Source organism: Paralichthys olivaceus, chromosome 4 (genome assembly GCF_024713975.1).
Source record: "Paralichthys olivaceus isolate ysfri-2021 chromosome 4, ASM2471397v2, whole genome shotgun sequence".
Lineage (NCBI taxonomy): Eukaryota > Metazoa > Chordata > Actinopteri > Pleuronectiformes > Paralichthyidae > Paralichthys > Paralichthys olivaceus.
Window position 1 is genome coordinate 5868731 of NC_091096.1, and position 26493 is coordinate 5895223.

At 40.1% G+C, this 26493-nt stretch overlaps 1 long non-coding RNA gene across 1 annotated transcript in view; it reads left to right on the plus strand.

The window, feature by feature from the left end:
- Positions 1-26493, plus strand: part of LOC138407457 (uncharacterized) — a 179892-nt gene that overhangs the window by 98269 nt on the left and 55130 nt on the right. Inside the window, exons 2-3 of the long non-coding RNA XR_011240854.1 lie at positions 1240-1324; positions 2581-2704. This is a non-coding gene — a long non-coding RNA (uncharacterized lncRNA). The remainder of the gene's footprint in view (positions 1-1239; positions 1325-2580; positions 2705-26493) is intronic.

Consider the following 26493-nt stretch of genomic DNA (forward strand, 5'->3'; position numbering starts at 1 on the left):
CCACCTCCAACTCTCTACTGATTAAGAAGGAGAGGAGAAAAAAGAGAAGTGTATGAAGGAAAAACACTCAGTAGATTGGTGGGAAAGTTCAATTAAACTGTGGGCCTCTGGGCTTTTGTGTTGGTGCATATATATACACATGTGTGTGAGGGGGTAGTGTTTATGGACGTGAATGCTTCCTGTGAGACAACTCACAGTGTGCGTGTGTGCGCTTGTGCTCGCAGTGTGTGCAAACTTTGCATCTTTGCTGGTGTGTGTTTCAGTCTCAGCTCTCCAGGATTAGGTTTTTCCTCCTTAATCAAGTCAAAGCGAAGCCCACAGGTAATTACAGCATCTCTCACAGAACAACTGTGCTTCTGCTGCTTTCCTGTTGGACTCCATCACAGTCAAATGAGGTAGCTGGAGTTAGCTAGAATTACAATGGACAAGCATAGTCAGAGAGTAATTTATATTGTCCTGCAGAATGAAGCATAGTCAAGAAATGTTTTATTCTGTTAACTGGACTTAATGTAGTGTTTCACATGAAGGTAAATGCTGTTCCTCATCAGATTATTGTAGAAAACCTAAACCTATATAATAATAAATATTTGAATCCATTTTTACTTTTAGTAAAGGACTCACACACTAAACACAAATGTATTTCTTTTGTCCAGGAATCAACTCAGCTGTCATTTGTTTCAAAGCTACAGCTGACAGACCATAGAAAAGGTTCAATGTTCTCAGGGACTTTAGAAATCATTACGTCCCTACGTCCTAGAAACCATGTTGAGTATAAAAAAAAAAAAAAATTTACTAAAATCTAGTTCCCTGTAGAGGTGTGTTAGCGCACCACAATAATCACCTCCTTTAGCCTAGCAGGCACAAATGTTCCTGTTCTGTTGTTCCTCATTATTAAAGTAGTTGTAGAGTTAAACAAAAGAGACTGTTACTGCAGAAGCTTCTGCTCTATTAGAGCTAATTATCTTTGTACATAGCTGTTAGGTTTGCAGTTGCACATTTACTTTTTGTTTCTCTGTTTTTATATATGTTGTCTTTTAATAAGACATTTTGTTTAAATGTATGTGCATTTTAATTGGATCTATCACGGTTTTATTTTCAAAGAATGATTAAAAGGTCTTGGTTTAGTTTCTAATTCATTCTTTTTGTTTTAATTTCCTGTAATTAAATGAGTTTGAGTTTTATTCTAAACCTATAAACCATCTTTCTAAAAGTGCTGTGTGTGCTTGTATTTCAATGCAGGGTCAGTGGTGAAACTCAATACCTCCATTCACCACAGACAGCCAGAAGATCCAAAGAGTCATTTTCCCATCAACCAACACTTCAGGTATACACCATATATTTTCTCTTTTTTGATCAATGCACTTATTTGCTTCAGGTGATGGCATCACAAAGCAGTTACACTTGAGGAACCCAAATGGGCAGCAGGAGCCTCGAATAGCCTGCTTTTCTTTGTAGTTGTAAAAACAACTTTTGACCATAATTACATTTTCTCCGATTCACCTTAACAAATGAGAAACAACAGGAAAGTGATGGGACAGTCAACAGAGAGAGAGTGATTGACTAAAACAGCTGTTTTCAGTTATTAGTTTAAATGTGTTTGTGTGCACCTGATAGTGTGATGTAATACAAATATGTGCGTGGAGATGTGAGTGAGAAGGAGAAAGTCTAATGCATAAAGATTATCCTTCATGTCAGAGCCTTTAAATGTGTTTGTTTGTGTGCACCTTGCTGTGTGATGTAATGTTAAAAATGCGTGTGTGTATTCATTAACGGCTCTTTCCTTGCATCATCAAGCAGCCCCCGGTGTATCTGCCTTGTAGACCTCCAAAGACATAATAAGCTGATGTGTTGTCATTAATTAGCAGCTAATATATGATGAAAGAAGAGCTGCTAATACCTCATTTTCCCAGGGTACTGGCTTTAATGTGCAACATCAACAAAGAAATCAGTGATGCAGGAGGAAGGGAGGGGCCGGGGCTGCACAAGCTTGTGATTTCTCATAGATAGTTGTTCTCAGACAGACTAATTAATGCAAACATACCATTAGTCCTGGATTTAACTCTTCTGCTCTTCTGCTCGTGATCCCCAACCTGTCAAACCAGTAAATTTATACTAGAATCTGAGAAATCATTATGTTGTTTCCTGTAGATAACAGAAATATCCCTCCAACTGCAGCACTTTTGATTTGGTCATTTATTTTAACCAGCGGAGGTGGTTTGAGCACCTCGGCTCGTTTTCCTCAGCAGTACTCGACAAAGACAGTAACCTTTCGCACTGTCATTACCTTTACACCTGAGGCTCCCTCATACTGTGTACCCACAGTATGAGGGAGCCTCTGTATTGAACAGTTTACCTCTGAAAAGTTTTGTATCAGAAACTGGAACATGGGCACCTTAAATGTCATTTTATAGTTTTTCTTATTCACTCCCACCTGCTAGATATCTGCAACTGTCTGGGATTTAAACCGTCTACTCACAGGTTCTAAAATTATGAAATCATCAAGTGTCTTCACAAAATATGTAACGACATGGCCGACTGATCCCAAGACCTTGTGTCATTCTCTTGGTTTTCCCTTCACAGCGAGGTCAAAGTGCAGCGTTGGCTCCAAAACAGCCGTGAGCAGCAGAGGATTCACTTTCTTGACTAAGGATACTTCACAGGACATACGCCTGCTGTCACGGTGGCTTGGGTCTTTCAGTTGAAGGTCAGTCTACTTAATCATTGCCTCCACTGTAAATCCCTATCAGGGCAGGATTAGGATTGGAGAGCATCATGAGATATGTAACCAGATGACTGACAGGTGAGAGAGCCCAGAAGACAAGTATGTGAGGGCAAGATTAACTTTGCACTCATGATGTTTGAAGTGTGGCAAAGGTTATACTCTGTGCTCCTCTGTTGAATAACGGAGAGGATACACAGTGAGGACTATTTAATTTCACTAAATATGGAGATTTATTGCAATGTGGTGTTGTAATTTCCATGTTTATGCCTCTGCCCATCTGTCCATCCAGTTCTAGAACACATGGGAATTCTTCAAATTTGGTACAAACCTCCAGTCTGACACAAAGATGAACTGATTTGAATTTGGAGGTCAAAGCTCAAGATCACAGTGACATCACAAGCACCTTTTTGCGTCTCAAATGCGTTATTTTAAGACTGCTTCGACACTCTTTTTAGATTTTGCACAAATGATCACTTAGACTCACAGATTACCGATTACATTCGGGTGGTCAAAGGTCAAGGTCACTGTGACCTCTATCTATATATCTCATGTCTGCATTCACATTTCTTTACATTTTGACCAGTTGTCACTTGGACTTTACTAGATGTGAAAGTTCAAAGGTCACCGTGACCTGATATGAGTCTAGAAAAACATGTTCTGTCTCCTGCTATCAGGGAGGAGACAGATATGACATCATTTGTCTCATCAGCTGTTTTTAAACATGACGTAGGTCATTTTGAAAAGGACAAACAGGCTTAAAGTGTTTTTGTATATTTCTCTGCAATTTAAATGAACTCCCGCAGTCTACTTATTACCAGTATTCATGATTTACTTTTTCTATTACACTTTCCACTCATCCATCCATTTACACTAATTATCTATGTGAATAATAGTTTTATAGATAATGTGATTCCCACACAGCTAATACACAACGACCAGTATTTACATGACAATAGGCTTCCATATGATAGTATCAGAACTATATTAAGTTAATCATCACTAGTAGCCACCGTTTTCACAAACGATACCTGGAAGGAAATCTTCAGGTGTTGTGATGCTCCCAACTATGTTACTATCAAGCCTGTGCATATAAAAGTGGCACTGCTAGTTGCCACATCCATAATGTTTTGAATTGGCAATATTTTCTTGCTGTCTGAAAAAAAGTTTGTTTTTACTCACTATAGGTTGTTTGTCTTTTTGTTGGAAAAGATCGCCCTAAATCCTCTCTCTCTCTCTCTTTGTCCATGTGTGACCGAGTGTGACGGACTTTTGTCAGTGCACATTGAAAAGCTCTGCTTCTCTGTATTGGCACATGTGATTACAGACTCAACACACCTTATTGCCAGATTTGGAAAAAGCTTGCAGCCTCTGTGACCGTGGTGTAAAAAATTGTATTGAATCATCATTATGTGTTAAACTGTTGTGAAGATAAACAGCAATCATTAGAGATTTGTGTTGAGCACAGTTGCTAAATTGAATATGTGTACATCTAAGCCCACTGAGACCTCATCTTGATATATTCGTTCATTCTGTTTTTTGTTCCATATATTGGATTTATTTTGGATTTTGAACACTTAAAGATATAATTTCCTATTTGTGCCACTAGCTCAATATCACTCTTGTCAGTTACCCTTCTTTCTTTCACAATGAAGGCAACCTAAAAATCATCAAAGTTAAATTTTCAAAACTGTCACCCTTTCAAACTTTAGACAGTTTGTAATTGCTGTTAAACAAAACTTGGAAACGTAATAAATTCTGAGAGAAACAGTGAAAATCAGCAGAATAGGTGAGTTCAATGAGGCCAGTCTGCACAAAGGGATGTTTGAGGGTTAAGACATGTCTTAGGCTGGGCTAAGGGTTAGAGTTAGTTATTTAGAATAAATTCGTTCAATGGGTTCACTCACAACTGTTACAAAGCAATGCGGACAAATACAGAAGGACTGTTTCAAGTTAGTTCACATATTATTGATGCTAACTAATGAGGTGAAATATAGAAAGTAACACAGCAAGAGTCCATAAAAATATGGAAGTAAGGTTTGCTGATGATTTCTCTGCCCACTCTTTGTCAAATCTTTTGTAACCCAATGTCAAAACAGTTGCATTTAAGAAATAAGGGAAAGAAACAGTGGCATCTGTTCAATTTACAGCATTTCATATGTAAAAGATCTGCCATACAATTATTGGGAAAAGCATTTAGTCCGACTTCCTTCAGTTTCATAACATAGTTTTGGTCATTTCTAGAAATTTAAATAAAGAATTGTTATATATTCTATCTTTTAGTGCAGGTAAACACAGAATATACAGATAAGGGCCAATAAGAAATGCACCCTCACAAAGCTGCTTCACATTCTATAACCTCAGAGATTAAAGACATATACCTAACATATAGTATATTTGTCACTTCAAGAGTAACATATACTGTAGTTAACTTCTACACTAATCAAAGCACCAGTCTGTTAGAAAGCTTGTGTGTTACCATGTGTTTTTGTGTGAGTTTGTGTCTTGAAATAGTCGAACACTCGTACCGTTTTGATTTATGAGTAGTGTGGTGTAAAATAATGGCATGGTTCTAAAAGTAGGGTTAGGGTGAGAAGGTGCAGGATGCTGTGTCTGTTTCTTTTTTTATTACTCCATGAAAAGGGAATAGGCCACTGCCCTTCAACAGCGTTTTTACACTTAAGACACAATCAGTCCCCAGTGTCTAAAATGCCTTTTTTCTCTCTGTGCTAATGTTTGCCTGTAGTCTTAGTTATTTGAATATCCGTGTATTCCCCAGCTATTCATTGTCCTGCATATTATTTACAGTAATACCCCTCTATTGCAGATAAAAATCTGTATTTTCGAAAACATCCCAAACTCCCAACCACAGTTCTGCCTGAACTAACAGACCGTTACTGCCAAGTCAGTTTACTCAGCCAGCTTGGATTCCAGCCTGAAAGAGGCAGAGGTCACCGCAGTCTGTGACCGAGTGCGGGTGCAGCGCTGGAAAGCTGCGAGATTGGAAGCAAAGATCGGCACAAGGTCGTGTCGTTTGGCTCAGCAGGCCATGGATGACGTTCACACCACGCATCCTGGCTCAGACGCCGTATGATTTGCTGCAGTGGGAGCAAGTCTAGCTATTCAGATTCTGATTAGCCCACATTCAGGAGAGTTCAGGCCAAGTGGAAACACGCCACATGCAGTGTCAATGAAGGTTAACCACCAGTCTGCTCCGAGGGGGGTCAAAGCCATCTGGGTGTTCAGGGTGTTTGGAGCCTCACATGTCTCTGTGGATACTGTACAGTACAAAGCTTCCAAACTAAACCGTGCTGCTGATGTACATTTGAGGGCAAGTCGTGAGGTTATCACATGGAACAGAAATGAGACACACCTTGATCCCACCACAGGGGGTGTTGTCTGCTCTGCAGGGAGGCAGGAAAGGTGCAACTTTTGCCCTCAGACTGCAGGAGGTGGAAGGATTTTCAGAACGTGTCAACACGCAGTGAATATTACTAAAGCAAAAGCAGATACACTAAGGATTTTGATGATTAACTGCAGAGCACATGAATATATATCACACCATACTGTGGCTGCCATACAGACACAGACAGGAAGTCACGAGGTCCCATAGCAAGGTTAGAGTGTAGCTGCTTGTTTTGTTTGTTTGTGTGTGTCTGTGTTTGTGTCTTTCTTCGGGCAACATATATTTCCGTGTAACTGTGCATTCATGCCCTGTATGTTAAAGTGGGCGTATTCACTGTGCATTCGTGTCACGTGAAAAGAAACCTTGGAGTCAAGGCATCTTCATTCAGTGTGTGTGACTGAGTCACCAGGCCCCTGAATCAACCTCATCCTCATATCAGACTGTTTTCCTTTTTAAATCAGGCTTGTGTCGCACACATTTCTCCTTCACGTACAACTAATCTGCAACAGCAAATACATTTTCCAATAAAGATTGTGACAGTTATGTGCTTTCTATTCACAAAATGAATATGTAACATTGATAGAAAATAAACTATGAGTAAAATGTGCACAATGTAAAAGTGTTTTCTGCTAAACTAGCCAATCTCCGCTTGTAGTGAGTACATTATTCCTTTTTTAAGGTTATGTTAAAGTCATGGCACTTAACTTAAAGATCCAGTGTGTAAAATGTAGGTGAAAAGGAACTATAATACTTTATATTTACATGGAGGGGACCCTCTCTACGGAGGCCGCCATGTTTTTACATTAGTCCAGACTGAACAAACTAAACAACTTTTGAGTTTTTATGTCAACTGAAGCTGCAGGTTCTTTTTCATGTTTGGAAGGAGAGGGTGAGGTGAGGGGTGTTCAGCTGCAACATGCAACTTCTATACTAGATATCACAAAGTTCTACACACTGCACCTTTAAGGAAAGATTGTAGTTTGCTGCAGTAAAGTTTAACAGTAATTTCAAACTTTAAACGTGTGTAATTTGGTGACATACCACTTCTTCATTCATTTAAAGAAATACCTTGCTCCTTTTTGTTATCCAGTCATTGATTAATTAACAAGTGTTACATTATATGTGGTTGTTGTTGTGTTATTGTTTATTATTAGTGAGTGAGTGATAAAATGTTCTCTGCTTTTTCAAAAAGTATTTTTAAGAATGAATGCTTGATTTCAGGGTAAAAGTTCATTTTGGGTAAAACAGAAATTAAAATTGTAACACGAGCATTAACTGGCATGTGGCCCTTTGGAAGGAGCAAAAACAAGCCATGAACACAAGACGGATAACATCAGCTTTGAGGTTGGTATTGAGAATTTGTTTGCAAACAGTTTCTTATCTACACTTCCAGTAGATACTGAGCTACATTTGCTTTCATTTTAAGGTGTGTTTGTGGCCAGCTGGTGAGTGTGAGTCAATATATACTGTCTCTGTAGCTCTGGAGTCTCCATCGACTCCTCAGGGAAATATCTGGCTCTTTTACTGCCGTGTTCGCCAGCTAACTTTCTCTGTCTGCTCTTTGGTGCCGGGCAGGTACAGCACACAGGGCTTTTTGAAGCTTTTTCTCTAAACACTGCTCCGACAAGAAAAAGAAACTGATGAAAGCAGCGAGAGTGGATTGAAACTGTGGTTGTGGGCTGTGAGACCAAAAGAACAATGAGCAGAATGACACTGTTCACTGAGGTGACTGCAGAGTTGGGTGATAATTATGTGTGGGTTTGTCACTGCAGGTGACACTTTGCACAAGCACGTATTAATTTGATCAAGTGTTCATGTTAAAGTATGGATTGTAGCAGCTTATTACATTAGCACTTACAAGTTCAGAAGAGTTCTGTGGTTGGGTGTGTATTTACATCTTGTTGTTTGGGTACATTAAAAAAAACCTGCATTTCTAATTAAGGCTAATTAAGATATTCCTGAGTGTAATTACCTAACGGGGCGGAAAGATTAGTTTGATTTCTAAAATGCAAATTTGTTTCGTTGCAGCATAATAATAAACAAGGAAACGTAGAGGAAAAATCTTTTGCTTTTAAAGATGCATACAGAGCACAAACTGAAATATTTTCACAATAAAGCTAAACTGAATTGTTCCTAATAATTACAGCAAATGTCTCATACTACTGTATAAATAAAACAGAAACAAATTATCTAATTATCAACATCCAGACTTCTTCTCTCAACCATCTCACTGCCAGAATGTACCTCGCTGTAAAGACAGAAAAACAAGATTCCTCAACAACACTTCCTCAACAACACTTCCTCTCCGGGGTGACACCAAAGTTCAGCAGCAGTTCAGTGGGAAAGAAAAGTGGGGCATGTGCAGAAGCTCCTGCCTGTAAGCTCGATAAAGAGTGTGCATGGGAGCTGAAATCACTTTCTGATGGTGTCTCCTCTTTTTAGAGACTTCATCTTTGATTAAGCTGTCGCACTTGGATTGACACGCTCAAATTTAAATGATCACAAGTTGATGGGAATGTATAATGAGCTCCACCTCGGCGATGTGACCTCGGAGATGACTCCCACAGATAGAAGAATAGTTGAAGTCAGACAGTATTTCACATTATTTCTCTTGCTTTCAATATAACCCCATGTTACTCGAACCAAAGCACTGTCTGGCATCTGTGTCTGCTAATAGGGTCATTAATATTCATATCTTCACAGAGATGAGATGAGAAACACGCTGGTGAACACACACATTCACACACACACACACAAGAGAAAGCACATGCACACAACAGAGAGAAATCAGTTGGCTGCTCAAATATAATTACTTGACTGCTGGCTGCTGTTTAGAATGATGCTTAGATAGATATCTTTTGTCCATCTCCCTCATTATCTTTCTGTCTGCACTTATCTGTCTGTTCTTTTATTGTCTTTTCTCCTGATTTTCCTCGATTGAACTCCTCTCTCTCCCTCTCTCTCCCTCTCTCTGGTCACTTTTCCTCTCTGGGATATTACCTGGCAGATCCAGTGATGTTGACTTGATTCAATTTACACATGTTTTGTTGATATAATTTTTAAATATCAATTCTTTAAGTTGCACTGAGCTGAGAATGTTTGCTTTCACTTTGAATGTGTAGCTTTCCATGGTATAGAGACACAATAAGCAGGTTTCTCTCTTACTTGGCCAATGAAAACCACACCCTCCTGGTGGGTGTGATTGTGGTGGCACAGGATAACATTGCTGCGGCAATGATACCTTTACAGAAACATTTATTCTGTCCTCGGAATCCAGATCTGCACCTACAAAACCACGTGCAATGTGTTGGTGGCAGCTAAATACAATGTGCTTCCAAAATCCTGTCCTATTATTTTTTAGCTTTTTTATAGTTTTGTAACATACAGTGTTTACTAAACAAGTCCTCCAATTTAAATGACAGAATATGCAAAATGTGTCATTTGTTGGCAAGAAAGTGATGGATTTATAGAATTAAAAGCTTAAAGTGTTCCATTATAAACAGACGCAATCCCCAATAACAATGTGGGACTACTTGTTTACAGTAAAGGCTCCTGGTTTTGATGATTGCTCAAATACCCACAGGGGTTGGGGGGGTGAATCAAATGCTAGCTGAGTCTCAGTATTTGACAGAAGATTGATATCTGCCCAAAGCTGGCACAGACAGAATTCTTTCTTTTTCACACAGTCCAATGAATGTTTTGGATCTGCTGCAGCGCAATATTAACACCATTAGTCATTTAGTCATTTTAGATTTGTGCATGATGAATAAACAATAGTTCAATCTGTGGGATTTTTTTCAGTTGGAAAACAAAGTGTACTGAGATAAAGTGGCAGCACAACTGCCCTTGCCTTCTGACAAATAGACTGTGTGTGTGTGTGTGTGTGTGTGTGTGTGTGTGTGTTTGTTCAAATCTGCTTGAAATTAATGACCACAAAAATGTATTACCATTTTCCTCTGAATGTTTGATTCCGACTCTGCAAGGACAAACAGTAGTTTTGACACTGTGTCTGAAATAATGTGTTTAAAGCCTTTCACATTATAAGATGCACAACATTCACCTCCAGGGGATTTTACTCAATTTGCCCGATGTACTCGTTTCCAGAAAGAGCTTAGTTTACATCTCTTCTCATTTTAGCGAGGACATGGGTTTAGCTCCAGAGGTAAGTGGCACACTGAAGTTAAAAAAAAGCCATATGTTATAATGATTAATACTTTCCAGACTAGAATGTTGCTCGGTGGATTGCACACCTCAGCCAAGGCCTGACAATCCCTTGTTAAAACCACATTTAAATGCAATAGCTCCAGATCTGCAGCAAATTACACACACTCATGAATACTACTCCCCAGAACATGCCTGAATTTTGTCATCATGTTTCAGGAATTATTCTCAGAGAAATCATAAAAAATATTGGAAAATGCCCACAAATCACAATATTAACGAAAACAATCCCTGGATCCAAACCTTGTCCAGATCCACACCAAAATGTAACGTGTTCTTCCCTGAACACAACCTTCCATCATGTTTCTTGGTAATCCGTCCAGTAGTGTCTGGGGCATCTTGCTTACAATCAGACATAGAATCAAAATAAATGTTCAACTCAGGGTTTTTTTTAGGACAATATTGACTGTAGGCGGATATACACAGTAGATATATTTTCAACTCACAAAAGAATATGTCATTTCCCTTTTAGACCTGAGTAGTGTCTGCGGTATCTCAGTTTATAGCGCATATAGCCCCAATAACCTTTGCTATTAAAGTAGGGCAGCCAGTATGTAGCCTGAGAGGTAAAAGCCAGGGTGACTAACACTCACTACCTGTTGTTTACGTGCTTTTGGCCAAAAACTGTCATCAGTTGCTGCTGGAAACTAAGTTGTTGAGACACTGCAGCAAAACCATAAATTTGTTGAGAGAAACTAAAATGCTCCGTAAAGCTAAGGACAATATTTAGGTGATAAATGTTCATGAACACAAATACATTGAACACAAAGTCAGATCCATTAGTTGATCATTGCAGTTTTAATGATTATTGACTAGAGTACCTGTACCTCTGAAATCACATTTCTAGAAATTAGCTTTCTCTCAAAGAAGAAAGGTTGAGTGTGTATTTCGGCAGTTAAACTCCCGGGATTCTTGATAGTCGGGATGTCAAGACCTCCAAATTGGCTTTTAGGACCGGGAGTGAGGGAGACGGACACGGAGAGCACTGAAGTGTTTCCTGTAAGAAATGGGTGTCGACAGAGATTGAGTAAAAAAAGTTTTAAAAGGTTTTTAAAGACGGCCGATATGATACAACGAGAGAGAAATAGAGTTGAAGTGTTTCCTCAGGGGTGAGAGCTGTCTTAGACGGCTGTTTGAAGATTGTGAATCCATTCTCTATGGATATTTATCATTTCCCCATGGATGTGTATTCCCAACCAGCTGCAATTTATCAAGGTAGACAGACAGGGAGACAGAGGGTGTGGCTAAGACGCAGATAGAGAGGGAATCAGAGAAAAAAGGAAATGCACTGTTTTGATGGAAACAATTTTGACGACAGTGTATAAGTAATTGTTGACACAAGACATCTGTAATATTAATGGGTAGTTTGCATGAGATAAGAGCTCTATGTAATTACTGTCATGAATCACAAAGATCGGATCTTGGATTGTTCCATTACCATCACGCTAAAATTGTAAAAAGCATCACATCATAACAAAATTACATGCTTGATATATAATAATATATTATGCAGAATGACTGGAAAGGGGAGGGATTGTACATTGTTGGATAATTGAAAGTGACTGAATGATTACAAAGTGGGTCAGTTGATGGTTGAACCACAGGAAGTCACGAACGTCTACAGGATTCATGGCGGCTGATGTGGTATTTCTTTCACTTCCAAACTGGTGGATTAACCAATGTGCCAGTATAAAATACTTTGCATGGTCGATATGGTTCCATTATATTAGCATTAAATTAATTTGAACAAAAACAAGTGGCCAATAAGTCAGCCATCAGCCGATATGAGCCTTTCACAGCCCTATCAGTATCTGTGTTTAAGATTTAGTGCAGTCATCTTTATATTTTCTGGATTTAAGTCATATATATATTTGGTTGTATTTGTGGTTTTATTTATTGTGTTTCAACACAATTGAATAGCCACCACAATTATATAGAACACGCTTTAAATTTGTTCCCTTGCCCTGTAAACGTGTGGAGATGTTGTACGAGGAGATCACCAGCTTGGCGGAATGAGAAAGAGTGACATCGGTAACATAGAGATTATCAAAATGCACAGCTTGATAGATCTACAGTTATGTTTGTGACGCAATACATTTTCAAAGATCTGACATCATTTCTAGTACCTAGTGATTCCTTAGCAGCAGTTGGCAGGAAGGACAAAAGAAAGGGCTACTTAATAGGAAATAGCACCAGCAGGATGAAATGTAACACAATAGAAATATTTCAGTTTAAACCACCGGAGGTTTTGGACATTTTTAAATAGAGAGTAAGTTAAGAGTTTGATTTGTTAATAAGCCAACCACTCTGCAGGAAATGATTATCAACACTGACAAATTGTTTCTGGCATGAATAGAAAATATATTTCCTCACAAGTTCCATATTGTAATTGAGTCACTCAAGGAGAGTTATATTAATGGTTATCGTTTAAGTGAGCCACATATTATAGTCGTTGGTGTGGTGCAGCACAGCCTGGGTCTCAATGGTGCTTGAAATCTCAGTATCTGCAAAGGTAAGACATGCGAAAAATACGTTGAACGTAAACTGGCAGTCAGCACCTTGGAGCAGGTCAGCATCCACCAGTCTATGACAGGCAGTCTGTCTAACCTACAGCAGCAAATAATATGTGTGCAGAACATTTTGATCATTCGAGTTTTTATTTCACCATATCGGACTCGCACAGATTTTCATGGGTGTCGCAGGTGCTGATCTCTGTCATGGAAGCAACATTAAGAGAATAACCTCCTCTTTAGCAATTTGTCTACAAAGTAAAAGTATGTTTTATTTTGGAAAGTTGTGAACTTAAGGATTCTTCTGGATTCTCAGTTACTCAAGGTCACTTTTTCTGTTTCAGAAAAAAGCTGCAACCAGCATCACCACAGGTCGAGCAATCAGCCCATTCCAAACAGGCATGTTTAGCAGAGCACTGCACTAGTTGTTGTCATTGTGGGAAATTAACATTGTACTTTTGGTTTTGGGTGGAAAAGTATTGTGTTCAAACTGTCAGGTAGCAAGATTAGAGTAACATGTGACTGTGAGTAACGTCTGACTACAACCGACACCACAGCTTGGTTTTGTTAGATGTGGTGTGTCGTTCTAATGACCACACCTGGCTGTGATGTAGCCTCAGTGCCACGCTGCGTCACAGGGTGTGGAAAAATGTTGTCACTTGCAGTGGACAGTGCTCAGCAGATCATTAGACTGGGTCTCCACAGATTATATAAAACATTGCAGTGATTGTCTGTAGCCTTGCTCAGCAGGATGAACCCTGACACTTATCTCTGACTATTTCTAGGTAAGGACTCTGTGTTTTAAAGCCACACACCCAGGTGGGTAATTGGTGTTCACCTGTATATATACAACAACTCTACTTAGAGAGAAGTGGCACACTCATGTACAATGACTTCGCCAACAATGACTATAATCATCTCCTCCATGTTTTCCTTCTTCTCTATCTATTTCCATCATTTTGTCTCTGTCTTTTACACTCCTTCACTCCATCTGTTGCTTCCTCCCCGTCCCCCCCATGTGTCTCGGAGGACGTTTCACTAACGGGGTACTTGACAGGAGTGAAGAGTGCATGGAGAGTGGCCTTTTTCTAGTAAGTCAGCTAGTCATCCAAAGCTAATTAAATATCGCTTCAGAGTGCTCAAGTCTCTCTCTCTCCTGTCTCTCTCCTTGCTCACTCTCTTCGTTTAAGTGGCTGCTTCTCCTGAACTGAATTAGCGCTCTTTCCTCCTCTCTCTCTCTGTTTCTGTCTATCCCCTTGTTCCCAGTCATTGCCTTGGGCTCCTTACACTCAAATTAACCTTTCACAATAAAAATCACACAGGGGAGCTGTAGCTGGACAGGTGTGTGTGGGGGGGTTTGCGTGTGTGCAAATTTGAAGGAAATAGGAAGGAAGAGTGTGTGTGTGTGTGTGTGTGTTACTGACTCTAGAGGGAGGACCTAAACCCTTGTCCGTGTAATTGTGAATTAGAGTCTTAAATGAGCTGTACGTCCCTGATCTGATCAAGAGACCAGGAAAGCAGCAGAAAAGTCAGGTTTTAGTAGAGGGAGGAAGAATGTGGAAGAAATACAAAAGGGAAAGACGAGGATGAGACGCAAAAGGTGGGCAACAGAATCAGGGATAGAGGGAATGAGGTAGTTCACTATATTTGAAACAAACCACAACATATGGTCAGATCACATCTAAATGCAAAGTGGTTTATACTTGTTTTAAGTGTCTGGATTGCTGAGACATCACAGCCATTCAACTCCCTCATCCTCCATGAATCAAAACAAATGGTTTTGGGACAGTTTCTCTTTTGGTTGTTAATTTTAGCAAACACGTGGTAATGTTTGTGGGTGGGATGCCGGTGAGGGATCGTTTCATTGTTTCTGCACCAATGACTCACATTGGTTGGTCCAGCAGGATTTAAACCATCTGTGGCAGAAGTAGCAAACTGCTCTTCACCACCCGGCAACAATGCAACTGCAAATATGTGGAAAATGGGGGAAAAGTTAACTTAAAAGATTCACAAAGAATAGATGTGGACGTCAGTGTGGGGGCAAGACAATACTGAGTTGATAAAGCAAGCAGAGAATTATGGTTCATCGTCCATCTATCTTCTACCTTTATTACTGCCAGTATCCTCAGCAATGATGGCTTATGGGTTTAATGACAGTTGCTATTGTGTCTGCAAACAGAAATGAATAAATGACAGAGGGCTTTTGGTGTTAAATATCAGGAACATCCAGTGTAGCTTTCTTTGAGCAAGTGGACTGTAAAAGAAAATACATTGAGTGAGTTTTTTGCAGTGTACCTAGACCACTTCCAGCTCAGTTGTCACCCCAGATGTCCATACATTGAAATGAAAGAAGGTCCACTAGTAACCAATTTAGTCAAAGTCCAATCCCCAGGCTGGACATCTTCCTCTTCCACCTTAATTCCCTCAAAGAAGTCAAAGCTACAACCCACTCAGCAGCCCAAGACAATTAGTGAAATCCTGTGCATCGTTCTGATCGTCGAAACGTTCAACATGAGGCGACTCTGAAGTAGCATGGACAGCAAGAGTCAAACAAACTAGCCTCCAGGCCTGAAATTAAGCTTTCCCACTTATAAATGTTACATACTACTGACAGGCTGTGTCCAACAGGCTGACAGTGTGCTGTTCAGCCTGTTGGACACAGCAGTTATGAGTGGGCAGCTGGAAATGAGACCATCCAATTTCCAAGTGGTAGAGATAAGGAGAGGCAAGGGGAGCAGAAGGAAGGTACGCAAGGACAGAAGTCAAGAGCCAAGAGAAGAGTAAAAAGAACAGAACTGTTAAATTGTTGTTGGCTCCACGTCTCACCATCTCAGCTTCTCAAATAAAATAGGACCGATGAGGGAAAAATACATTTACCAAGAAGTTTTTTGGGGAAAATGCAAGCAGACGTCTTACCACCCTCTACAACACTGTGCATCTTTTAACCCAACCTGAAGTTAGGATTTCCCTGTTAGACCTTTGCTGTACTTGACTCCAACCTACTGATTCTCACCAAATTCCATAAACAGCAGATCCTCACTGGCTCTTAATTATACTCTTTATATCCTCCATGAATTATAATGCAAAATACAGACAATATTTCTGTTGAAATACTGAAATACTGTTGTAGTTGCGATCTATCTGTGTCGGCCGACATTTGTTAAAGATTATGGAATACAGTCTCATAAGTTGTGCACAGTAACATAATAACACAGTATTATCAAATGTCCTACACAAACTTAGTCTCCATACAAAGTACCGTACAAAGATAAATAAGATATAAATGTATATACTGTATGTCTCTTTCTCCCTCTAATTGGCTGTCTATATATCTACAGTCTTTCGCTCTAATTGAGTAGGACTCTATACTCTTTTGGTGTGTGTGTGTGTGTGTGTGTGTGTGTGTGTGTGTGTGTGTGTGTGTGTGTGTGTGAGTGAGAGTGAGAGAGACAGAGAGAGAGAGACAGCGTCCTGTTGGGCACACAGATGGGAGACGAGAGGATGATTAGAGTGGTATTACATTGTTACTGGGTTGGCACACTCTGCTTTAATTACAGAGTGCAGCAAACACACTTCTAGACACACACACACACACACACACATGCAGGTTTACACAAACACGAAGAGAGACACTGAAGCACAAAATCATCCAATCACTGTACTCACCCACACAAAATCACTTATAGGAAACACAAACAAGCTCATACACACACACAGATAATGATACACAACTTTTACACTCAGTATGTCCATCGCAACCACTAAGTTAATGTTAATGCCCAGTAAAAATGATGGCGTCTCAAGAATTTGCTTTATATAACTTTATATATCATAAGACAATATCAAATATTGTCATTATTGGAAATTGATGGTTGTTTGGTTGTTTATTTGTTTGATTGATTGAAACCAGTAGCCACTGTTAAGCATATAGAAAAGGACAAATGAAAAGGGACAAAAGTGTAGAAAGACAGAGACGGGGAAACGTCTGCAGACTTTGGCAGCAGACAGAGGCGAAAAGATGTTGAGAAAAAAAAAGAGAAGGGGAGTCGGGGTCAAGAGATCAATAAATCCTTAGATGAAAAGCAAACGACAATCGGTGCGGCACAAACATGTGTGTCATCCCTGGGAATAAGCCAGCGGTCAGTGGCTCATCGGGGTCCTTCTTTCTCTTTTTCTGTGCAAATTGGGGAGAGATGGAGGTAGAGGGTGTGCAAGAGAGACGCAGTCATTTATATTTCATTGAACAAGATGCTGTGATGCCAGTAACCGATGCGGCGTTCTCCAGGGGAGGAAGAGTGGAGAGGGTACACCAAGAACAAAAAACAAGGAGGAGATATGCAAAAAATAAAAGGAAGAAAGGATAAGAGATGAGTACAGAGGAGGAGACAGAAGAGGGAGAAAGGAAGAATGAGAGGTTAATCTAAAACAAATATCCTTGGTGGCAGAACAAGAGGATGCGGCAAGTTACTGGAAATGAATAAGAGCGGATTTACACAGTGAATGGAGAAGGAGTGAGTGAAATTGGAAAACAGATAAGTACAGAGACACCAACAACAGTGATGAGGGCAAGGTGAGACAGGAGGAGAGAGAGAACATAGAGAAGTGGGAAACAGAGTAAGACAGAGGGAAGAATGAATATGAGTCAGAAAGACAGGGACAAATGTACAAAGTGAAAGAGAGACGAGAGAACTTCGTATATGAAACCTGTCACACACTGAGACGTAAAGCTGAGTGCAGAGCAGATGAAGACAGAATAAGATGGTAAAGTTTCATGATCCTCTGGTGCCATTCGACGGCATTAAAGGCTTAGCTGAAAGTCGATAAGAAAGCTGTGGTCAAAAGAGTCAGGTTTTTACAGGAGGAGATGAAGACCACAAAACACTGTAGCCCACATCCCCTCGTCCTCAAGGGTGTGGGTGGACTACTTTATTACCCGCCCCTGATGCACAGGAAAAACGATAAATGATAAGAAATACCCCATAAAGGAGAAAGATGATAGTATGAAATAGTTACAGACTACATCACATCAGTCAGTGTAGTTACATGTGCAGTTTTCAGCTTTCTGAAGCATCTTTGATTTTTTGAGCTACTGTATGGAAACGGAACTCAACATTTATATATTACCACCTGATTAAGTTTATATCCTAAATATATTACCAAACATTTTCCCAGTTACACATCCTGGCAGACAAAGGCCAACATTGCAGCACAACTCAGAGTTGGTTTCTTGCCTCCTGATGAATCAAAGTCAATACTCCCTCTTCTGAAACCTCGGTTTGGATCTAGACCAGCTCCTGAGGGAAATATCCACCTCTTCGGCTGCAAAATTCACCTTTTGCTGAAAACAGGAGGGAAAGGTTGGTTGATAAGAGTGAACCAAACCAGTAAAGTTGAAGGCCATAAAAAATAAAGGTAAGAGATGTTAAATATCTGAGCTGAATCAGGTGATCAATATCTCTTCATCAGCATGTGCAACCAGTTTCACATAACAAATAGTTCTTTAATAAAATAACATTGCTTGATGCAGCTTTAAACATCAATGAGAAACTCAGTTTCAATATTCACGGAAGCTGATTAGAGAAACCTGATTTGTCCTGGAGGAGCATGCATGTACACAACAATATATTTAGATGGAGGATGTAGGGTAGCAATGCTGCTGGGTAAAAGCAAACCCTCATTATTCATCATTGTATTCAGAATAGATTAATATGAAGTCTAACTCAAATTGAAACTGACACAGAGTAGCCACTACAATGCAAAATAGGTTGTTCACCATATTCCCGTGAGTGAAATGTTTGTAATACAAATGGTTTCTAAGTAAGTCACAGGATAGGGAGTGATTGCTGACCTGCATGTAAACATGGATTTTAAACAGGTCACAATACATTGCATTTAAATGTGTTATCCAATTTCCTGCAGGACATGCTTCTTCCCAGTCAACTGGTTTCTCATGTGTATGTTAATGTACTCAATATCCCATTCTCAGAGAGAAAAGCCCATGCACCAATGTCACCATATCTGAATGGAGCCTAAAGTCCTGACTCCTCTTCAGCTTCACACTCTCTGTGTCTCTGTGGGCTCACCAAATATATTAAACTTTACCTTGTCTCACTCATTAAATGTCTTGTACTGTAAGTTAGGTGCCTCTGTCTCCTGTTTCCCTTTTGCCAAGTCCAAAGCCGCAGACAGGGAAGAGTCTCTCAGTTTCACAGCCTTCACTCGACCTGTGTCACAGCCAGCTGCCTCTTTGCCAGTTCCCTCTTCAGCTAGTCCTCCACCTGTTTGCCCTTCAGCGGCTGTTTTGCCTACATCTCCTCTGGCTTACCCACCGCCTCCAACAAATCCAGCTAGAAAAACACCTGCGTCACTGTTTACCACCTGTGTGGCCTGTGCTGTCTGCTTCTCTGATTCAGTCATCTTCTCTGATGACCTTAAAGTCCACCAGCTCATCTTTGTAAATGCAGCATTCCCCAGGCCCACAGCATCTACTTGTATCTCAACCTGCCCAGTCTTCACAGAACACCCTTATTGTGTAGACCAGATGGATAGATAGAAAGATTTTAAACCTAAAAAACTGTTGTGACTTGAAATGAGGCAAATATCTTTCATGTTGCCTCACGCTTTTAAAACGTAACCTCCTCCACATGCACACACTTGCACTATCAAGGTCAGTGTAAAACACTGTGAATTCACCTTCTTACTTTGACCACAGGTATATTGTTCACTCCCCCCTGTGCCCACTCTTTCAATTGTCCCTCTGTTTGAGTGTCTTCAGATTCATTTGAAGGACTGTCCATCCCCAAAACACGGAAAACAGCTGTTACTTTCCATAGTAACAACTTGGCCCTTTTCAAACTATTTTCTTTGCTTGGGGTGTGTTTGTCTTGTTACTGTCAGTAATTCAGTCCAAATATTGATGATGAAAACATCAACGATAAATGGCTCTGTACCTTTGGAATGAAGCAGAAATGGCTCCTTCAATTTCAAACTGATAATCAACAGTTATGCTGGAGAAAAAAGGAAAGATGGCCCATTGCCTCTGATGCAGAAACAGAAAAGGTGTTTGTGTTTTTTATTTGTTTCTCCTCTTTTTCCTACTATGTAGTTAATTTTTCTAACATTGCACCAGGGCTGAAAATAATCTTCAGGGGTATTTTTGTCTTTCCTCAACAAAAGCAAAACATCCAAATGTTAATTTCAATGTAGACTTAGTTGTAGCAGAAAAGAAAGAGACCCCACGACAATCAGGCAGACAGGCAGAGAGACAGACAGATTAGCAGATGCACATATAGCGAGGCAGAGGGGATAGAGAGACAGAAAGGGATGAGAAGAGAAGAGGGAGACAGATGGAAAGATGTAGATAGATGGAGACAGCAAGTCTGGGAGGATATTGGAGCATTTGGCCATGAGCCTGAATCAACACAGAAAACTGACAGCTATATCTGTAAGCTTTATTAACATGGAGAGACTACGATCTGACACACTCGTACATACACATGAACACACACAAATTAGAAAATAGAGATTAACATGTCACAAGAAATAAACTATATCTCAAATGAAGCGAATGTTGCAAAGATGTGTGTGTGTGCATGTGTGTGTTTAAAGGAAGTAGTTTGGGCATGTGCAAAATCAGGTATGCAGATGCATCTTTTCTACCCCTTAGCAGATTTTTTGAAAGGCGACCTTGATGCATGCACACACACACACACACACAAACACACACACACACACACACACACACACACACACACACAAACACAAATTTTGTGCGGTTACATCCAATTGTAATGAATATAAATGATGTAAATATGAAACTCAAACAACACCTGCTGCATGTCAGGCAGTACTGATGGTGTCCATGCTCCTGTTGCTGTCAGCAGCACTGAAGCTCTCTGTGTGAAGGCTTTACTTTCCTGCCACCAGCAGGAGTTTATAGGCACTAACAGCCAACCTACTATATGTTCCACCTTGTCCAGGTTTAGCCGTCGTGTTCATGTATGTGTATGGACAGTTACACTGCTGAGCATTTCTTTCTCCATCATGTATTTTTGGATGTTAAGTAACTTAACTGTATTTAGTGAACCAACAATTTCGTCAGGGTCATGGAGTTATTGTCGGACTTGCACGCTGAGAAATTACAGACGTGCATGTGTGTGTGAGTGTGTGTGTGAGTGAGATGTGGCAGCTGGTTAACACAGTGGGCACTGGGATGGGTATTCTGTCAGAGTTGGCAAAGGGACATGACATCACCTGTCACAATGTTTAATTAACACCTTGGAGAGTGTGTGTGTGTGTGTGTGTGTGTGTGTGTGTGTGTGTGTGTGTGTGTGTGTGTGTGTGTGTGTGTGTGTGTGTGTGTACTCTATTTTGTGTGCAAGCCATGTTGCTAGCCTGTTTGTACCTACTCATGTGTGTTTAGATGAACTAGATTACTAGCACATTATTAGTCTCTCCGATACAAAACAACATTTTGTGTGTGTGTACATCCCTCTCATGTTTAATTAGCATCACAGTGCGTGCATGTGTGATTGAACACACTGCCTGTGTCTGCACTGTACATACCTAGCTGTGCGTGTGTGTTTAAGTGCGTGTGTGTCAGTGACAGCTGAGGTCACTCCTGGGGGTTTTAATCTGGACTCGCATCAGGAAGTGGGATGGCTTCAGCTGGTCTGATTGGAATTTCTGCTGGCAACCCAGAGGTTCACCAGCTGTACCGATGATACGCTTCCTGTATCTATGGAATCCGCTGCATATCTACACTCACACTCACACATTGAGCCACACACATAGGCTCATTATATCTATGTGAATGGGACCTTAAGATAGCCTCTGTCACACCTTAGAGTGGTGATTAGACTCTACCACTCATTTGCTCACCTTCTCATTGAACTTAATACTTACACTGTCAACTGCAGAGCACTGCACTTTACTCATTTGGGTTTCATAGATGTTCTCCTCTTTGTGTCGGTAGAGTAAGTTCTACCTTTACAACTCTGGGAAAGCCATAAAATATCCTGCTTAGCTCCACGAGGAAGTTATGTTTTCACTCCTGTCCGTTTGTTTGTAAGGTTGTTTCTTTGTAATCAAGATTATGCAAAACAACGGCCCTCAACTTTTGATATTTTTACATTAATGTAAAGAAAATCACCTAAAATACCTTTTGTTCAGTTTTCCACAAAATGACTCTCGCTCTGAAAAATATTCCCTGTATTTCATGTGCTAGGTCAGAAGGGTGAGGGTAACATATTTTTTTCATGTGAAAGAAGAAAGAAATATTAATCTCCCAGTTTTTATGCTCTTTTTCATTTGTCCGCCTTTTCTCTCTCTTATTCTGATTCTTTTTCTTCTTTTCATCTTCCTATGGTTTGACTACTTCATCATCTCGGGCCCTGTGACAGCGATACATTAATCCTGGCCCCGCTCACGCACGCATGGGCACTATTTACCTGAACACACACGTGTGCACGTGCAAGCCCACACACAATATATCATCGCCACACATGAACACGCAATGTGCACAATCTTTTGAATATAAACGCACAGACTATTGCATGGATAAGCACACTACCTGAGTGTGGATGACAGATTTAGAAAGAGATTCAATCCCTCTTCAGGCATAGTTCATGTTCATTTTATAGCCGCACTGCACAGCCGCTGGAGTGAGAGATGTGAAATGAAAAACTGCTCTGACATTTACAACATTAGAGCAATGAAAAGTAACACAATCAATAGATAGTGCAAAGTGCTACAGACAGTCCTATACATTATACAGCACATTAGGTTTCATGGATTCATATAGCCATTGCTTGGCGAGTGGCGACTACCATATTGCTGAATGTTGGAGGTGCTCTTTGTAGGTTTGCTACAGAGCCAGCAGTGAAAACAAATGCTCACGTTATCTCTTGTTTTGCATCTCTATCACTTATTTAGACAGGAAATTCTGGTTTTAAACTTTTGGATCGGAAAAAATTACACAAACCGCTAGGTAATGAGATGGTATGAGAGATATGAGAAATCCCAAACAGTGTCTTGGGGTATATGTATGTATAAAACACTTGGTCAGAGATACTAAACTGGTTCACCCTTAAGTCTATGAGTACGTACGCTGCACTAAGCAGCACATATATGAAAATGGACTCAGTAGAAGGTGATAGTTCAGTTCAGTAGGCTCTGTTTCAGTGGAGCGACGGACCTGAAAGTCAACTGCAAAGGCTCAAAAATATTTTTGTCATACACCAGATCTGAACGTTTCTTAGAAAGTCTATAAAGATGTGGTTGAACCACAGAAGCTGGTGGCGACGGCGCTAGTCATCAATGATAAATTAATAACATCCAGCTCTGCAGGTCCCAAATCAGGCCAGAGAACTTTGGAGAGTTTAGCTGGCAGAGAATTATGGAGGCGAGTTGTGGGTTTAGGAGCCAACATCAGCTCAGACAATGATTCCCTGAACTGAAGTTTTGGAAGAAACAGGGATTATGGGATTTTGCAATTTGGTAGTAAACCAGAGCACCAGGCAGAAATCCACAACGAGAGGATCAGGGCCTAGATGGAGGAGCTTGGTGGCCAAGTTTTGCAGAGTACTAATCAGCCTCACCAGGGCAGCTATCACTGTGCCTTTGAGCATTGACTTAATTAGCAGCTGAGCTCCCAGAGTCATTATCAAGGTGGGAAGAGAATGTTTTTCAATCACTGTCCCGACAGATATCACTCAGACGCTTATGATTTGTATTGGCTGTCCTCTGCTCATAATCGTGCTGCTCTAATTCTACCATTTCCTGAATTATATTTTTTACTTTAGAGTCAAAGAATACAGCTGTATCTCAGCTCAGTCCTCGAGAGGGTATAACACATTAAAAACCCAGTCAGTCAGTAATTGAATAGCAACATTATAATGAGAATATATGTAAATATAGATTTTATTTTGGCCTGAAGTCTCTGTTTCATATCACTCCCTGTGAAGGCTAATTTAAAGACATCAAATAGCGAGAGCTGGGAGAGATCAATGCAATCTCCCCAGAGCCAGGAAGCAACAGCAGCATTATAAATAGACCACTAGTGATAGTAATATGGAAGTGAAGTTGACACATCAGCTGTTCCAGACAACTCCACTTACCTGAGTCAAACAGCTTGAATTCATGATATTGTTGACACTCCAAGCGGCAACCAAGCAAAGGAGCAAAATATCTATTTAAAATAAATATTTATTTAGGGGACGTAACTGGATATATATATACACATCAGCACCACCTGTGTACAACTATGAATGTGTAATGTTCGTTTGGCTCAGAAGGTAGAGTCTTCTGCTAACCAGGAGGTAGGTGGTCAAACTCTCAGCGCCCCCAGTCTGAATGCCAAAGTGTCCGTGGACAAAACGCAGAACCCTAAATTGCCCTTGACAGCTGTGTGGACAGTGTGATAATGATGTGTGATAGAAAAAGTGGTTTGCACAGAAGGGCACTGTGAATGTGTGTGTGAATGGGTCAATGTGACTTACAGTGAATGGTCAATAAGATTCTATATAAACTAAATAATGCACTATATAAATGCAGTCCATGTATTTTTACTAATTAAAGGCCTTACTGGCATATGCACTTAGCCAGAATTCGTCAAGGAGAAAAGGGACGAGCAATACAAGTTGACACTGCGCTATATCAACCAATTCTTCCCTAGGTAGATTATATTTCAATAAAAGTGCACTTACATGGTAGTTGGCTCTCAAGACATTATAGGTCCACATAAATCAGCTTATTCTTCATCAAATTACATCACATGCATAAAGTGTCTATTGACCACAAACAGGCTGCATGTTATATGGCTGTCCATTATCTTTATCATAACTCTACTACATGTGTAGGGTCTGTCCCATGACCTTGGCAGCACCATTGTGGAATGAGACAAATGAATCCCATCCGACAGAGACATACAACACACTATGCTTTTAGCAAGTGACCTGTGAGTGACCTGTGGACACGTCACTGTCTAATACAACCTGAAGACCCAAAGAGGACGAATTCCATCGCAAGCTTAACAATGCAAAGCTTTCACAGTGATGACAGTGATTTTATTTGAGTAATGATGTTTTACATAAAAAAGGGAAAAGGAATGAGAAAGATAAACAGCAGATGAAAAGAGAGAAAGAGATGCAATGAAAGAGGAGGGAACAAGTCATGGCAGCGTGCAGACAAATGGTTCTCAGGGCTGCAAGCTAGCTCGATAAAAGACAGGTCTTAAACTATGTCCAAGGTCAACACTTGACATATTTACACCACTAGCGCCTGTGTCTCTGTGTCTTTTCTCTTTTTTTCCCCCCATGCTTTCCCACTGTCTACCAGTTTCTCCCTTCCCTCCATCACTCCCCTGCTGCACCACAACAACACTGGAGCTGCACGCAGCACAAATGCAGAGGAGAGTGTTTTTCACAAGGAGAAATGTGTTTTTGATTCACTTCAACAAATTCACTTGATTCATTAGAAGCTTTGTGGGTTTTAGAGATCTGGGGGATTCAAGTAGATTCGCCTTTGTTATTGCACACTGTGCCAATATAATAAAATGCAGTCATGAGTAATGGCTCAGTATTTTTAGACATACTCAATTTTTATCGAAATAACAGAGTCACTATTTGCTTCTTGTTTAGTTGGACTTTATAACATTTAGACCATGGTAATAGAAAAATATATTTGGAAGAGGTAAATTAATGAAACATTTATATTTGTCTGACCCGGGTGTGACTTTGACTTGTAGAGTAAGATCCTGATTATGGATTATAGCCCTTAATAATTACTATCCAGTAAGATGAATGCTAAGTATGAAAAATAAGAACAACTGTGTAGCAGAAATATATTTATCAGGTTGAGAACCACTGCTCTTAAGAGTTTCATATACTTAAACATCTTCAAATTATTTTTTCTCTGTCGTCTTTAAATGATCAATATGTAGCATCTAAGCAATGGAATATTTTGTTGCTTTTTGTGATTAAATATTTGTGAATGAGCACTGATGTAAAGCACATTGACATATATATCGTGCGAGTAACTTCGCAGTCACATCTCTTCATAACGTCTTCATAATTACAGATGTTGAACGTTGCACTGATTAAAAACACCGGCTCTTGTGATACATGCTGCCCTATTGTTTGTCAGCTTTCTATTAATAGCTTGTTAAGCAATTGGCGTAATAGATTTCCCAGCGTGCTTATTGATTGCAAGGGTAAAGGGAGATTTGTTTTGGAAGGTTAACTGAAGTGACTGTCAGAGAGTTTAGCAACCGAGAGAGAGAGAGAGAGAGAGAGGAGGATATCCAAGTCAAACAGTCAATTAAAAGTGAGAGCTCGGCCTCGGCTCACAATGACTGATTACTGTGGTTTGACGAGTGTTGTTTGGATCATAGCTGCGTGACATCCTAAGATTTACTTCACCAATTTACTAGTGTTTACCAGTGTAATCTGCAAATTTGTCCCCACATCCATTTATCTGAAAAAATGCTCGAAAGATCTATTGGCCGTTTTCACAGCAGACATATTGACATGTCAGACGAAGGTAAAGCACAAGTGTAATTAATGAAATGAATGACTGGGACTCTTGAATAGAAGAGAGCTTAACGATAGTTAACGTTATATGAAGACCTGAGCCTTTCC